Source organism: Bos taurus, chromosome 21, assembly GCF_002263795.3.
Source record: "Bos taurus isolate L1 Dominette 01449 registration number 42190680 breed Hereford chromosome 21, ARS-UCD2.0, whole genome shotgun sequence".
Taxonomy (NCBI): domain Eukaryota; kingdom Metazoa; phylum Chordata; class Mammalia; order Artiodactyla; family Bovidae; genus Bos; species Bos taurus.
This window is the reverse complement of record NC_037348.1, coordinates 41510437-41525501: the sequence shown is the minus strand read 5'-3', so window position 1 is coordinate 41525501 and position 15065 is coordinate 41510437. Positions and strand designations below refer to the sequence as shown.

Below are 15065 nucleotides of genomic sequence, written 5' to 3'. Positions count from 1 at the left end.
CCCTTTACTATCTAAATGCCTTTTGGAGAAAAAGAGGCTGCCTTAAAGATTTAATCCCTCTCATGGTAGAAAGAGCTATGCTTTTCTTAGAAACCCAGCTGTCTAGCCACTGCCACTGTTACTTTCCTTGGGAGGAATTTTAAGCCTTCAGGACAATTAAAGCTGTCTTTATCTTGTTTGTTGAGCATCCTCAGTCAGGTTTGGATAACCTCCTCCAATTAGGCTGGGCAAATTGTTATGATGCTGTTTTATCTATTTAGGAAGAGTTCACATCTTGGAAAAAGGCTACCACTCCACAGCTCAGTAGGCAGTACGCATGTGGCTGATAGGTGCATGCTATTCAGAACTCCCACAGGGCGCAGCCCTCCTCTGATGTAATGTCACTGAGCCATTTGGCAGAGTCAGAACTATGCAACTATTTTTGTGACTGATCCTGAGTCTGTGACTACTACAAAATAAAGGAAATACCTCATTGGGTTTCATGGGTTATTTACCCAAAGATACATCTTAATTATTTTGTTTTGAAACATTTAAGAGAAGTCTTTATTTTTCTATTTTGAAAGGCCAACCACTGAGGGTGGGGGAATGGGGATGAGATTTCTTATTCTCCTTAAGTATACTGAGGGGGGGGAAAGATCTGAACTTAAGAGGTAATTGTTTCTGCTGTGGAAACATCTGAAGAAGAGGGAAAGTCAAATCTGCGTACGTTTGACTTAAAAAGACAAATTGTTAAAATTATAGTTTTATATTCAACTGAGTAATATCTCAGGGTTTTGTACTCCTAGGATGCCTGGTTTAATCCAGCTTTTTAAGAGTATTTGATACTCAAAGTTTAGACTAACTCCGTGTAGAGCAGAGGATTCCTAACTGGGTTGCACAATGTAATCACCTGGGGAGCTTTAAAAAGTACTAAAGCCTGGGCCCCACCCCAGAGATTCTAATTGATTTGAGCCAGGGCCAGGGCATGATGAGTTTTTAAAGTTCTCCAGGTGATTCTAATGTACTACTCAAAGGGCATAATGCTTAGGTCAATGTTAGAGGTTAAGTTACTAGTTCTAATTTTTCATTCTTCTTTCATTGTCTTTTCATTACAGTTGAGTTCAGTTCCTCAGTCGTGTCCGACTCTCTGCGACCCCAAGGACTGCAGCACGCCAGGCCTCCCTGTACCTCACCAACTCCCGCAGTTTACTCAAACTGATGTTCATTGAGTCAGTGATGCCATCCAACCGTCTCATCCTCTGTTGTCCCCTTCTCCTCCCGCCTTCAATCTTTCCCAGTATCAGGGTCTTTTCCAGTGAGTCAGCTCTTTGTATCAGATGGCCAAAGTATTGGAGTTTCAGCTTCAGCATCAGTCCTTCCAATGAATATTTAGGACTGATTTCCTTTAGGATCTCATTACAATTCCACCTTAAATGTGCCTACTATGTTCCCCTAATAAAACATGAAAGCATCTTCTGGCCTGATGGTTGTTTGAAAACAACCCTTAACAGAAAGGTTGAAAACTCATTTTCAAAAGCAGTTTTTCCTGCATATGCTGTCCGATCACAGAATGGGTTGGCATTGAGAAGGAAGTGGGCTGCCTCTGAAACTGATATCCTAGGTGGCATCTTCAAGCTTTAGGATGCTGCTGATAGCCCTAAGAGAGTTTCTGAAGATGAGCATCAGATGTATCTCTGAGTGGATTTGGCTCATTGTCTACATAGATAACCTCTAGCTTATAGGTCTGCTCTGTTTTGTTTTTAGCTAAGTATGAATCTGCTCTTACCCTGAAGTTTTTATGTTCTTCTTGTTGGTATTTTGTTTCCATTTTTAAAAGGGATATCATTCAGTCCTGACCAACACCCTATACATTTAGGCTTTTGAACAGCTTTAGGTTTATAGAAAAATTGATAAGATAGTAGAGTTCCTATATGCCACACACTCAGTTTCTCCTGTTATTATAACATTAGTATGGTACAGTTGTCAGAATTCGTGAACCAATGCTAATGCATTAATGTTAATTGAAATCGCTGTTTTATACAGATTTCCTTAGTTTTTATCTAATGTTCTTTTTCTCTTCCAGGATCCTATCCAGCATTCCACCTTGCATTTAGTCAGCTTGTCTTAGACTCCTCTGCACTGTGACACCTTCTCAGTGTTCTTTATTTTGATGACCTCGATGACCTCGACATCTTTGAAAAGTACTGGTCAGGTATTTTGTACAGTGTTCCTCAATTGGGATTTGTCTGATGTGTTTCTCACCATTAGACTGGGGTTATGTATTTCAGAAAGGAGGACCACAGAGGTGAGGTAATACATTACATCATATTAAGGTTTCATAGTATCAGCATGACTTCTCACTGTTGATGTTGACCTTGGTCATCTGGCTGAGGCAGTGTTTGTCAGGTTTCTCCATGGTAAAGCTACTCTTTGTTTCCCCTTTCCATATTGTCCTCTTTGGGAGGCTGTGTATCCTTAAGTAGTAAGGAGTTATCAGCCTCCTTGAGGGCAGAGTAGCTACGTCAATTATTGGGAATTTTCCTGCAAGGGAGATTTGTCTCTTCTCCCCTTTTTATTTCTATACTGCTTTGCTTTTTATTTGTGGCATTTCATGTCTAAAAGACTGTCGGCTCCTTAAAGGCAGTGACCATTCCCTGTGCTCCTGTATGTCCCTAACTACTTGCATGATGCTTTGTAGCCCTGACTAGATGCTCAGTCACCAGGGTAGAAGATGGTCCATAACTTCCAGTCCTGGGAATTTTCTGCTGATGGCTTATCCTTCTTTCTCACTGCACAGTTTGGGCCAGAAAGTTGCATATTTGGTTCTCAGCAAAAGTGTAACCAAAATGCTGAAATAATAGTCATCCTGACACTGTATCAAGCTCTTCATACATATTACCATAGAATCTTTGTAATATGCCTGCAAGGTGGGTATCATCCTAATTTCATAAATGAAAATACTAATGCCCAGGTTTCTTAGAAGCCATGTACCACATCACACAGGTAGAGAGCAGAACCCATCTGGGTTTCTAAAGCCCTTATCCTTAACCATCAGATTATATTGTCTTTTCCCTCACAATAGCCAAGTAAAGCCACATGGAAAGGTTTGAATAAATGCTAGGAAGTGAGGGAAATGACAAGGGCTCTAGGAATATGGAAAAAGAAGAAATAAATCCATCAGGGGGAAATGCCTGGTAATATCTTCCAGGAATGTATGGCCCTTGAAATCTGCTATAAAATTAGTACATCCTCCAGAGAAACACAGTATTCATAGGTTAGCATAACAAGATAATTTGAAAATATTATTATGCCTTTCAAATACAACACAAAAGGTTCTGCTCATATTATTAACATTCAGCTCAAATAGTAATTTCTAAAATACATTTTTATGAAGAAAAAGCCTGATGAGATTCAATTAACTTGTAAGGTAGATGGGCATTAGTGCTGATTCCAAACTTTGCTCCGGAGGTCCACTCTAGAAATGATTTTTATAATATACGTATTGTGGGACTGTTTATTCTCCTCCTCCCCAGGAGATGTGGTTGATTAATGGTATGGTAGTCAAATGATACTGACAGTAGTGGTTGTGTGAAGTCATTGATCCAATACGCTTTGTTGAATAATTAGGATCTGAAAGAAAATGTTTATACACATGGTTCTGGGAAATTTTATATTAAGGTTGAAATATGAAGCCTGCATAACTTTTTCTGTTGGAACAAAGAGTATAAGCTGAATATAAGATGTTTTCAAATAATTATGTATAGCAAAGACCAATTCCTTCAACACATATTAATTTTTAAAAGGTAAGACGTGAGAAATAGCTCTTTGAAATATGGTAGATAAGTTGAAATATTTAATAAGGCTTAACTCCATACCTAGCTTTTCTAATTTTAATGTTCTTCTACACTAGTATTTTCCTATTACATTTATTGTTGTTGAAGACATTTTCACATTTTGTCAAATCTAAGCTCCAATAAGATATAAGATACCATTATTAGTGTTATATTAAATAAAAAGAACATGCTTCTGGGAAAACTATAAGATGTAGGCCTGTTTTGGAGATGTGTGCATCAATGACATGTTTTTACTAATTCTGAAGGGTACATTTTTATAATCATTAAGTCGCTCAGTCGTGTCCGACTCTCTGCGACCCCATGAATCGCAGCATGTCAGGTCTCTGTATAAAGATTTATAAATCATGTAAAATGGACGCAGGGGACTCTTAAAAAATAGAGTAGTAATGAAATTTATCTTTGAGTTTCCTGGAAGGCTAGAACAACAACAACAAAAAGGCAGGAAATTCATTATACTATTTACTGAATGATTAAAAAGATTTATACCACCTTAAAAGAAAAACTTTTTCTGGAAGTGAGGTATAAAAAAACTTTTGATTTGGAACATGTATAAAGAGCTCCCTTGGAGAAGGAAATGGCAACCCGCTCCAGTGTTCTTGCCTAGAGAATCCCAGGGACAGGGGAGCCTGGTGGGCTACCGTCTATGGGGTCGCACAGAGTCGGACACGACTGAAGCGACTTAGCAGCAGCAGCAGCAACATAAATTGAGTAGGCATGTGCTTCTATCAATTTATTAAAGACTTATTGATCTCCTTTAAACTTAATATTACATATAGCTTTATTTGTCATGTAGTTTTTGCTGGGTTTTTGTTTGTTCACAACTTATTCAAAACTTCCATAGTGCCTGAGATAATGACAGCACCAATCAAAAAAAAAAATAAGGAGTTGTATATTTTAAGTATTTAGAAACTGCTTTCAGGTACTGTGAGATATATCAAATTAGTAATTAGAGTACTATCACTGAGAATTGAGTTTTTTAATTGAAATATAGTTGATTTACAGTATTATATTAGTTTCAGGTATTCAGCATAGTGATTCAGTATGTTTACAGATAACACTCCATTAAAAGTTATTACAAGATAAAGGCTATAATTCCCTGTGCTATACAATATATCCTTATTGTTTATCCATTTATACATAGTAGTTTTGATAGTTAAAATAAAAAAACACAATAGAAAGAATGGATAGCAGACTAATACAGAAGAACCCTTAAGTGATCTAGAAGATAGAATAATGAAAACCACTCAATCACAACAGCAAATTTTTTTAAAATGAGCAATCATGGAGATCTCTGGAATAACACTAGGCATTTCAATATTCATATTGTAGAGGTTCCAGAAGGAGAAGGAAGAAAGGGATTTAAATTATATTTTAAAAAATTATGACTGAAAATCCCCTTCATGGATTATTGTGGTGGTGAAGGGGCTTGTTAACTCAATGAAGCCCAAACAGACCCACACCCAGACATATCATAATTAAAATGGCATAAGTTGATAAAGAGAGATTTCTAAAGGCAGCAGGAGAAAAACAGAGAGTCTTATATAAGGGAATCCCCATAAGGCTATTAACTGATTTCTCGGGAGAACTGAGATTTTTAAGTATATTTGAAAAAAGGAGGTAAAAATTAACAAGTAAACACCCTATAGTTCTGAGTTGGAATTGGAAGTACCCACGTGAACCCGTGATGTAGTTTATAGAAAAAAAAGTTCTCTCTATCTTTGTCCACTAAAAAAGGCCAAAGAAACAAAGACCAACTCAGTATCAATGGGCATGTTTAGCACCTACATTACAGTCTCTAAATACCATTTCCCATTAAAATGAATCAGAGTTCCTTGGTGAACTAGCCAGTTCTATATGTTGGGCAGGAAATTTTCATGATGAGCCAGGAACATCTTGTTATACAAAAGAGGAGGGAGCTGTTATCAAAGACTACTAGAATCAATGTCAAAAGGACTCAGGAGTAAACCAGGAAAGGCATCACAGATCACAAATGGGCCAATTTGAAGATGAACTAGGACAACCACACGAAGACTGAAATACACCAAATGTGCTAAAATTCATGAGTTCTTACTAACACTTTAAAAAAGGCAAGAATAAACAAACGGTCACTTTTGGAAAGTGAATGAAAACCAACTTTTGTTGTTTTTAATTTATTATGGTAAAATATACATAACATAAAAGTACCACTTAAACATTTTAAAATGTACTGTTCAGTGGCATTAAGTACATTCACACTGTTGAACACCATTAGCACCATCCATCTCCAGAACTTTCTCACCTTCCCAAATTGAAACTCTGTGCCCATTAAACACTAACTCCTCATTCCTTCTTCCCCTTAGTCTCTGTCAATCCATTATTTTGAACTGGAAAATAAAGGTTAAAAATGAATCATTTATCCTGCTTTTCCCATAAGATCTGCATCTCAGGGTTAAAAAAAAAAAGGAAAAGAGAGGTTACTTTTTTTTAGAAGTACTCCAGATAATAAATAAAGAAGACATGTTAAAATTAAGTGTCACTGGGACTCCCCTGGTGGTCCAATATTTGGGAATTCACTTGCCAATGCAGGGGATACAGGTTTAATCCCTGGTCAGGGAAGACCTTACATGCTGCAGAGCAACTAAAGCCATGCATTGCAGCTGCTTAGCCTATGTTCCCCAACAAGAGAAGCCACTGCAATGAGAAGCCCACACACCACAACGAAGAATAACCCTGCTTGCTGCAACTAGAGAAAGCCCACGTGCAGCAATGAAGACTCAGTGCAGCCAAAAATAATAAAAAAATAATTTAAAAATAAAGTTCTTTAAAAAAAAGTATCATTTTGAAAGCTCCAATAAATTAATAAATTAAGACAATGGCTACTTAATGGCTGATGACATCACAAAAGAAAACATTTTACTTCTGACACTTTCAAGTACAAACTGTGGGATTTTCCTCATGGTCTAGTGGCTAAGACTCCACGCTCCCAATGCAGGGGGCTGAGTTCGATCCCTGGTCAACGAACTAGATCCCACATGCTGTAACTAAGCGTTCACACGCCATTGCCACAACTAAAAGATTCCGCATGCAGCAACTAAGACCCACTGTAGGCAAATGAACAAATGAAAACAAATATATTTTAAAAATAAAGTACAAAAAAAAAATAATAAAGTACAAAATGCCTGTCCTAGAGAATCTAAATGATACTCTTGCCCATTTGACCACTGTTTATTAAATATAATCACTGAAATCCTAAGAGATTTTGCTATTTTTTAAAGAGTTCTATGGGTAGATAAGTTTGGCAATCATTGATTTATATAAACTTAATCTGATTCCCTTGGTGTAAATACAAACTGAAACTGCCATGTATAAGTATCACACAAACATGTACCACAACAAGAACAACAAAATGACCTGCCTGGATCAAGACTAGAGCTAATTCCTAAATGTATAAGAAATGAAGGGCCAGCAGAACATGTTTAATGACACCATGGAGATACAATCAGCAAAATACAAACCATGAGGAAAGCTAGGGGAAATGATCTGATTTTTCAATAAAAAGCAAACAGATAAAGAAAATTTTAAAAGAAAGCTAGAAAACCTAAGTATCAGAAGAGGCTCAATATCAAACAATTACAATGTATAAATCTTATTTTGACCTTCATTCAGCAAATGATCCACTTAAATATAAAACTTGTAAGAAAACTGAAGTAATATAACCCTAAGTGGTTATGATATTAAGGAATTAATTATTTTTGCTGCTGCTGCTGCTGCTAAGTCGCTTCAGTCTTGTCCGACTCTGTGCGACCCCATAGACGGCAGCCCACCAGGCTCCCCTGTCCCTGGGATTCTCCAGGCAAGAACACCGGAGTGGGGTGCCATTTCCCTCTCCAGTGCATGAAAGTTAGCATGGCATATTTCTGTGGCTTGTAAGAACCGCAAATGACTGTAAAGAGATGAAGTGCAAAGAGTGCTGAGTATTAAGTCTGTTAAGTCAGCCTTTCTGAATTGGAGTTTTAAAATATGATTTGACTATTTTCTCAGTTCTCTCATGGATGGTACATAGGAAGTTCCTATCTAGATGCAAAGGAGAGAAGTCAGTTCTTCGAATACAATGGATGCCTTAGGTTATTAGGGCTCGGAAATGGATTGGGAAGGGCTACTTTAGATTATTCTAGGAAATTTGAATCCCTTGGCAGAAGTTGCTTAAGATTTCATGCGTGCTAAATCGCTTCAGTTGCGTCTGACTCTTTGTGACCCCGTGAACTGTAGCCTACCAGGCTCCTCTGTCCATGGGATTCTCTAGGCAAGAATACTGGAGTGGGTTGCCATTTCCTTCTCCAGGGGATCTTCCTGACCCAGGGACTGAACCTGAGTCTCCTTGTAGCTCCTGCATTGCAGGCAGATTCTTTACTCCTGAGCCACCAGTGAAGCCCTGTTTAAAGGGACCTTTGTTAGCCTAACTTATTCCTACAAAGGCTAAAGAAATTTCTGATCTGTTCCTGTTTGTTCTTTTGAAGCAACAAGTTTTTCCCTTTGTTCAGAGATTTGTTTTGGATTGTGGCATAATTGGGATGATGATTTCTGTACTGGATGACGTTTGTTTGCTTGGGCCTGCTAGTTACTGAGTTTAAATAATTCAACTGTGGAGTGTTAATCACACATAACTGTATTTGACAGACTGAAATTTTGCTGTTTGGCATTTGCTTGTGTTTTTTTTTCATGGGCTTCTTTTTTTCAGTCATTTTGGTAGTAAAGTTTTTTTTTTTTTTTAATTTAAAAATTTGTTTTGGTGTTTCCACTTTTGCTTCCCTCGTGATGGGGATGAAGAAGATGGACATGATCTCCTCAGACATGAAAACATGTTGCCTCAGACATTAAATAAGATTTAGACTTTAAATGTACTCAGAAAATATGGGATTAAAACATGTGAGAAATACTGTGCTTTCTTTCACCTCGCCTTTGAGAAGTAACTTTTTCTAGGAACAGTAGCTCTTTAAGACTCTGGAGCCCTGTCTGGAACACAGAGTAATGGAACTGATGCATTAGAGAATACCTACTACCTAAATTTTAGTACCTAAAAATGTCCTCATTTTACAAATTAGGAAGCAGACCAGGAGAAGCCGACTGAGATACCTAAGACCGGATAACCAGTTACTGACAAGTGTGTTAGTCACTCAGACGTGTCCGACTCTTTGCAGCCCTATGGACTTTCCAGGCTCCTCTGTTGGTGGAATTCTCCAGGCAAGAATACTGAAGGAGATTGCCATCCCCTTCTCTCAACCCAGGGATCAAACCTGGGTCTCTTGCACTTCAGGCAGATTCTTTACTGTCTGAGCTTCTGTCAGCTCCCTGTCCTCCAGGGAGGCTTCCCTGTCCTTCACTATCTCCCAAAGTTTGCTCAAATTCATGTCCATTGAGTCAGTGATGCCATCCAATCATCTCATCCTCTTTCATCCCCTTCTCCTCCTGCCTTCAATCTTGAACCAGCATCATGGTTCAAAAGCATGAGTTCTTCAGCACTCAGCCTTCTTTATGGTCCAACTCTCATAGCCTTTGTAGTGCTCCTCTTTCATGTCTGCTGTGCATGTAGCTATGTATGTGCTCTATAACTTGTAAAACACTCTTCTGCACAGTTAGTGGTAGATATAAGGTCTGTGTCCAGCAAGGAGAACTAACCCCAAATGGTTATTTTGATGAATAATCCTTGAACTCGTAAGTATTTCCATGGAAACAGTAGGGTTTCAGTTAAAATTCAGAAGAGATGCATGATAGTGTGCAGAGTGTAAATAACATCATTTTAATGATTTAAAGTACTTTCACATCAATTATTTCTTTATCCTTTCTCCAGTCCTATGAGTTACAAGGATGAGTGTCTGTACGTGGCAGGTAGCAAAAATGCAGAACTAAGAAATTGTGCTGTTTACAGGATACATAAAAATGTAGAATGGCAGAGACTCTGATCTGCCCATCAGAAATCCCTGCTGAGAGGTTAGTTATCTAGACTTAGTCCATGTTCCTTTACTGGTTTCGATTTCTCTGGTGTTTTTATGAAATCATGTGATGCTGACTGTACTGTAATAGAAAAGGAAAGGACTGACACATCTAACATGTGTCGGTTACTTTAACTCTTCTGCTCACTCCCCTTCTCAGAGTCTGCTGACATAGCTCCTCCAAAGTGTGTAGCAGAACTAACCTGGTGATCATGCCCTCCCCAACCATCGCTTACGCCAAAGACAGATACCTGACCCTAAATGTAGAAGCAGCTCTTGAATAAGGACTACATAAAACCAAGGCTGACCCATGAACAAGCTGACCCAGGAAAGCTGACTGTGACAGAGAAGAGACTAAAGCAAGTCAACATTCACTTCCTGGTCAAGTGAATCCAGTCCCTTTTGAGGCCAGCTTTAATTGCTGGCTGGGAAATACTTGGTTTTCATCCAATAAATTCCTTTTTTCACTTACATACCTTGAGTGGATCTCAATATCTTACAGTCAAATGAGCCCTTAGACCTAGGAAATGCATTATTTAGGCAAAAGGAAATCACCTTAAGAGGCTGGTTCTGGGACTTTTACTTTGTTTCTAAGTAGAGATCACGTTTGTGTCGGTGCTTCTGCCTTTCCAGTGGTATTGACTGAGTCCCAATGGTATTGACCAAGTATTCATGGATTTCCTGTGGAAAAGCAAGGAGAGGAGCTTTCATTGTTAAAAACCACGTCCCAATTCTGGGAAAGTTTTATCCTTCAGTTTCTCCATTTGATTTCAGATTTGTAGGAATTGGAGGGTTACAGTCTGGGATTTCTGTTGGTCAGATCAGAGTCCCTGCCAGCTCCTTACCTGCTCCTGAAAGTGAAAGTGTTAGTTGCTCAGTCATGTCCTACTCTTTGTGACCGTAGGGACTGTAGCCCACCAGGGCAGACCTAGGGATCTCCAGGGAGATCCCTGAGTCAGGGATTGAATCCATGTCATCTGCATTGACAGGAGGATTCTTTAATGTCTCAGCCACCATGGAAGCCCAAAAAGTCTCTTATTGAATTTGTTACAATATTGCTTCTGTTTTATGTTTTGGTTTTTTGGCCATGAGACATGTGAGGTCTTAGCTCCCTGACCAGGGGTGAACCTATACCCCCTGCATTGGAAGGCCAACTCTTAACCATGAGACCCCCAGGGAAGTCCCTATCTATTGGTACCCCCTGCCATTTGTGACCCCATGAACTGTGTAGCCTGCCAGGCTCCTCTGTGCATGGAATTCTCCAGGCAAGAATACTGGAGTAGGTGCCCATTCCCTTCTCCAGGGGATCTTCCTGACTCAGTAATTGAACCTGGGTCTCCCACATTGTGGGCAGATTCTTCACCATCTGAGCCACAAGGAAGCCCTGGGCTTATTAGGATCCTAGAAACCTCAGAATCCAATGTTTCTTCATAGATGCTTTTTTTTCCCTTAAAAACAAAACTCCTTGGCATACACTGTCATCCACTAAGCATGTATTGTGTTAAGGTAGTGGACATCCTGGTTGTCTCTGTGACATTCATGACATCTTTCCCCACTGTGTGACACCTCTCCACTCAGCCTGCCCACTCCTGCACAACAGGACATGGCATTGACCTGGTCACAACGACTAGTGCAAGGGCCTCCTGAGGACTCTTGTTCATTGTGAGAAGTCACTTTCTCTCTTCCCTGGATGTGAAGGAGAAAGTGTGTTGCCTCGGTAGCTGCTAGTGGGCATAATACAGCAGTGGGGGGAGCCAGCCTGCAGGAGAGGCCTCCAGTGGAGGTGGGCAGAACCAGGAGGACTGCAGAGAGGTCGAGCTGGACCTTATGTAAACAATGCCTGATGCTGGCGTCTTCTATGGACCTTTCAGTCACATGTACCAGTGAAACCCCATGAGCATTTAACCAGTTCCAGTTCGGTTTTCTGCTATTTTCATCAAAAAAATATTCTGTTAGGTGCAGAGCTGTTAAATTCAATTACGTCTTTCAAACTTTTGGATTTCTGGTTTCAGATTCAAATACTAGCACCTTCACTGTGCTGACAACAGCAGTAGGAATACTACCCATATTAACATCTGCCCTCACAGCAGTCTTTTGAAATAGGTACTGCTGTTATTGAATTTCCACTTTTCAGGTGAAGATAGGTTCTGGGAGAACGTGTTATTGTTGTTCAGTTGCTCAGTCGTGTCCAACTCTTTGTGACCCCATGAACTGCAGCATACCAGGCTTCCCTGTCAGTCACTGTCTCCTGGAGTTTGCTCGAACTCATGTCCTTTGAGATGATGAGTCATGCAAACATCTCATCCTCTGCTGCCCACTTCTCCTCCTGCCCTCAATCTTTCCCAGCATCAGGGTCTTTTCCAGTGGTTCAGCTCTTCGCATCAGGTGGCCAAAGTTTTGGAGCTTCAGCTTCAGGGTTGGTTTCCTTTAGAATTGACTGGTTTGATCTCCTTGCTCTCCAAGGGACTCTCAAGAGTCTTCTCTAGCATCACAGTTGGAAAACATCAATTCTTCAGTGCTCAGCCTTCTTTTGGTCCAACTGTCACGTCTGTACAGGACTACTGGAAAAATTGTAGCTTTGACTATATGGACCTTTGTGGTTATCTGGGTCATTAAGACCTTTTTTGTACAGTTCTTCTGTGTGTTCTTGCCACCGGTTCTTAATATCTTATGTTTCTGTTAGGTCCATATTATTTCTATCCTTTATTGTGCTCATCTTTGCATGAAGTGTTCCCTTGGGATCACTAATTTTCTTGAAGAGATATCTAGTCTTTCCCATTCTATTGTTTTCCTCTGTTTATTGGCATTGTTCACTTAGAAAAGCTTTCTTATCTCTGCTTGCTATTTTTTGGAACTCTGCATTCATTTGGGTATATCTTTCCTTTTCTCCTTTGCCTTTCACTTATTTGCTCAGTTTTTTGTAAAGCCTCCTTGCATTTTGCCTCATTGCATTTCTTTTTCTTGGGGATGGTTTTGGTCACTGTCTCCTATACAATGTTATGAACCTCCATCCATAGTCCTTCAGGCACTTTTGTCTATCACATCTAATCCCTTGAATCTATTTCTCACTTCCACTGTATAATCATAAGGGATTTGATTTAGGTCATACCTGAATGGTCTAGTGGTTTTCCCTACTTTCTTGAATTTAAGTCTGAATTTTGCAAGAAGGAGTTCATGATCTGAGCCATAGTCAGCTCCCATTCTTGTTTTTGCTGACTGTATAGAGCTTCTCCATCTTCAGCTGCAAAGAATATAATCAATCTGATTTAAGTATTGACCAGCTAGTGATGTCCATATGTAAAGTCTTCTCTTGTGTTGTTGGAAGAGGGTGTTTGCTTTGACCAGTGTGTTCCCTTGGCAAAACTCCGTTAGCCTTTGCCCTGCTCATTTCATACTCTAAGACCATACTTGCCTATTACTCCAAATATCTCTTGACTTCCTACTTTGCATTCCAGTCCTGTGACTTTTCTAAAGTCACAAAATCTGTAAGTGGTAGAAGAGGCTGAAATGGAGCCTCTGTGGCACCCCAGTCCAGTACTCTTGCCTGGAAAATCCCATGGATGGAGGAGCCTGGAAGGCTGCAGTCCATAGGGTCGCTAAGAGTCAGACACGACTGAGCGACTTCACTTTCACTTTCATGCATTGGAGAAGGAAATGGCAACCCACTCCAGTGTTCTTGCTTGGAGAATCCCAGGGACGGGGGAGCCTGGTGGGCTGTCGTCTATGGGGTCACATAGAGTTGGACACGACTGCAGCAACTTAGTAGTAGTAGTAGTAGTAGCAGCAGCAAATACTATATCATATCTGTTTTTTATAGAAAAGATATTGGAGCTCAAAACATTCAGCTTTGTAGGCAGCTGGCCATAGTCACCCATATTTATGAAGTACTTTTTTATTTTTCCAAAGCCCCTTGGAACCTATGTTACCACTATGTTGACAAGTATCAACAGTTAACAGGTATCAACAGGTTCTGACTGATGAAGAGTCCAGAAGCAGATGCTCTCTAGGAAATGAATCAAGGTGTTTTTATCTAAAGGATTCACATGAAAGAAAGTGCTCTCAGGATACACAGTAGAGATGTCAACAATATTCTTCAGTGACAGACACAATGTATAAGCCTGTGGACCTTCCAAAGAGGGCTGTAGCATCATTGTACGTGATTGAGTCTGAATGAGGGTTACCCTGGGACTTGTGGGAAGTGTCACTGAGCGATGGCAAGTGACATTTGCCCCACTGGCAAGCCCAGCTGGATCTTTAGGATCAGTTCATCCATCCTGGTATTATATGATATGGCCATAGACTGGCATAATACAGTGTACACAGGCATCTTATTTTTCTAGTTTTCAAAATATGGAATACTTCACAAATTTGTGTGTCATCCTTGTCCAGGGGCCAAGAATGACACACAAGGATATATATGTGTGTGTTTGTATGTGAGAGAGAGAGATTTAAATGAGGGTTTAATATTCTTAAATAACTGCCAAAGGTGGATTACAGCACGTGCTGCTGCTGCTGCTGCTAAGTCGCTTCAGTCGTGTCCGACTCTGTGTGACCCCATAGACAGCAACCCACCAGGCTCCCCTATCCCTGGGATTCTCCAAGCAAGAGTACTGGAGTGGGGTGAGGGAACATCCCATAAAATGAACTTCACATTTTAGCATCACAAGCATTTGGAATACGAAATATCCAGGGATGGATGTTATAAGAAAGGTGAAAAGAAGTTTGCTTAAGAAATTTAAAACTTAAAAATTGATTATTCCCCCAAAGTCCAAATAATTGTGGTCCAGGTAACCATCAGGTTAAGACTTCATATGTTGATTTCTTTGATAAGAATCTTCTTCCCTGTATAGTCCCAGTTTTAGTCTATGGGCTGCAGGAGTGAGCACCACACTCTGTTTCAACACATTCACTTTCCCCAGGTTAGCACAGTCTAGTTTAGGATCTTTTCTGATCTTCGAGCTGCAGAGTGACACCAAAGGTCAATCACTCAGATATCTCTGAGAATCTCAAAAGCACTCAGACCAGCTATGCATCCGTCAGAAAGATGATTAAAATTTTACAGATAGGAGAATTAAAGTCGTTAAATTACAGGGGTAATTAGACTTAAAACCATTTGGCCTCCCAAGTACATGTAGTTGGATAGTAACAGAACTGAATAGAAAACTGAGGTAATTTGCTTTTGTGTTTCATCTTTGCTTAACTAGAATGCATTAGCTTTTTAATCATAGGAAGTTACCTAAGCAAATTTTATTTTGACTGAAGC

At 39.7% G+C, this 15065-nt stretch overlaps 1 long non-coding RNA gene across 1 annotated transcript in view; it reads left to right on the top strand.

Moving 5' to 3' along the window:
- Window positions 1–15065, top strand: part of LOC104975394 (uncharacterized) — a 54421-nt gene that overhangs the window by 1395 nt on the left and 37961 nt on the right. Inside the window, exons 3-4 of the long non-coding RNA XR_814124.3 lie at window positions 1095–1294; window positions 2063–2191. This is a non-coding gene — a long non-coding RNA (uncharacterized lncRNA). The remainder of the gene's footprint in view (window positions 1–1094; window positions 1295–2062; window positions 2192–15065) is intronic.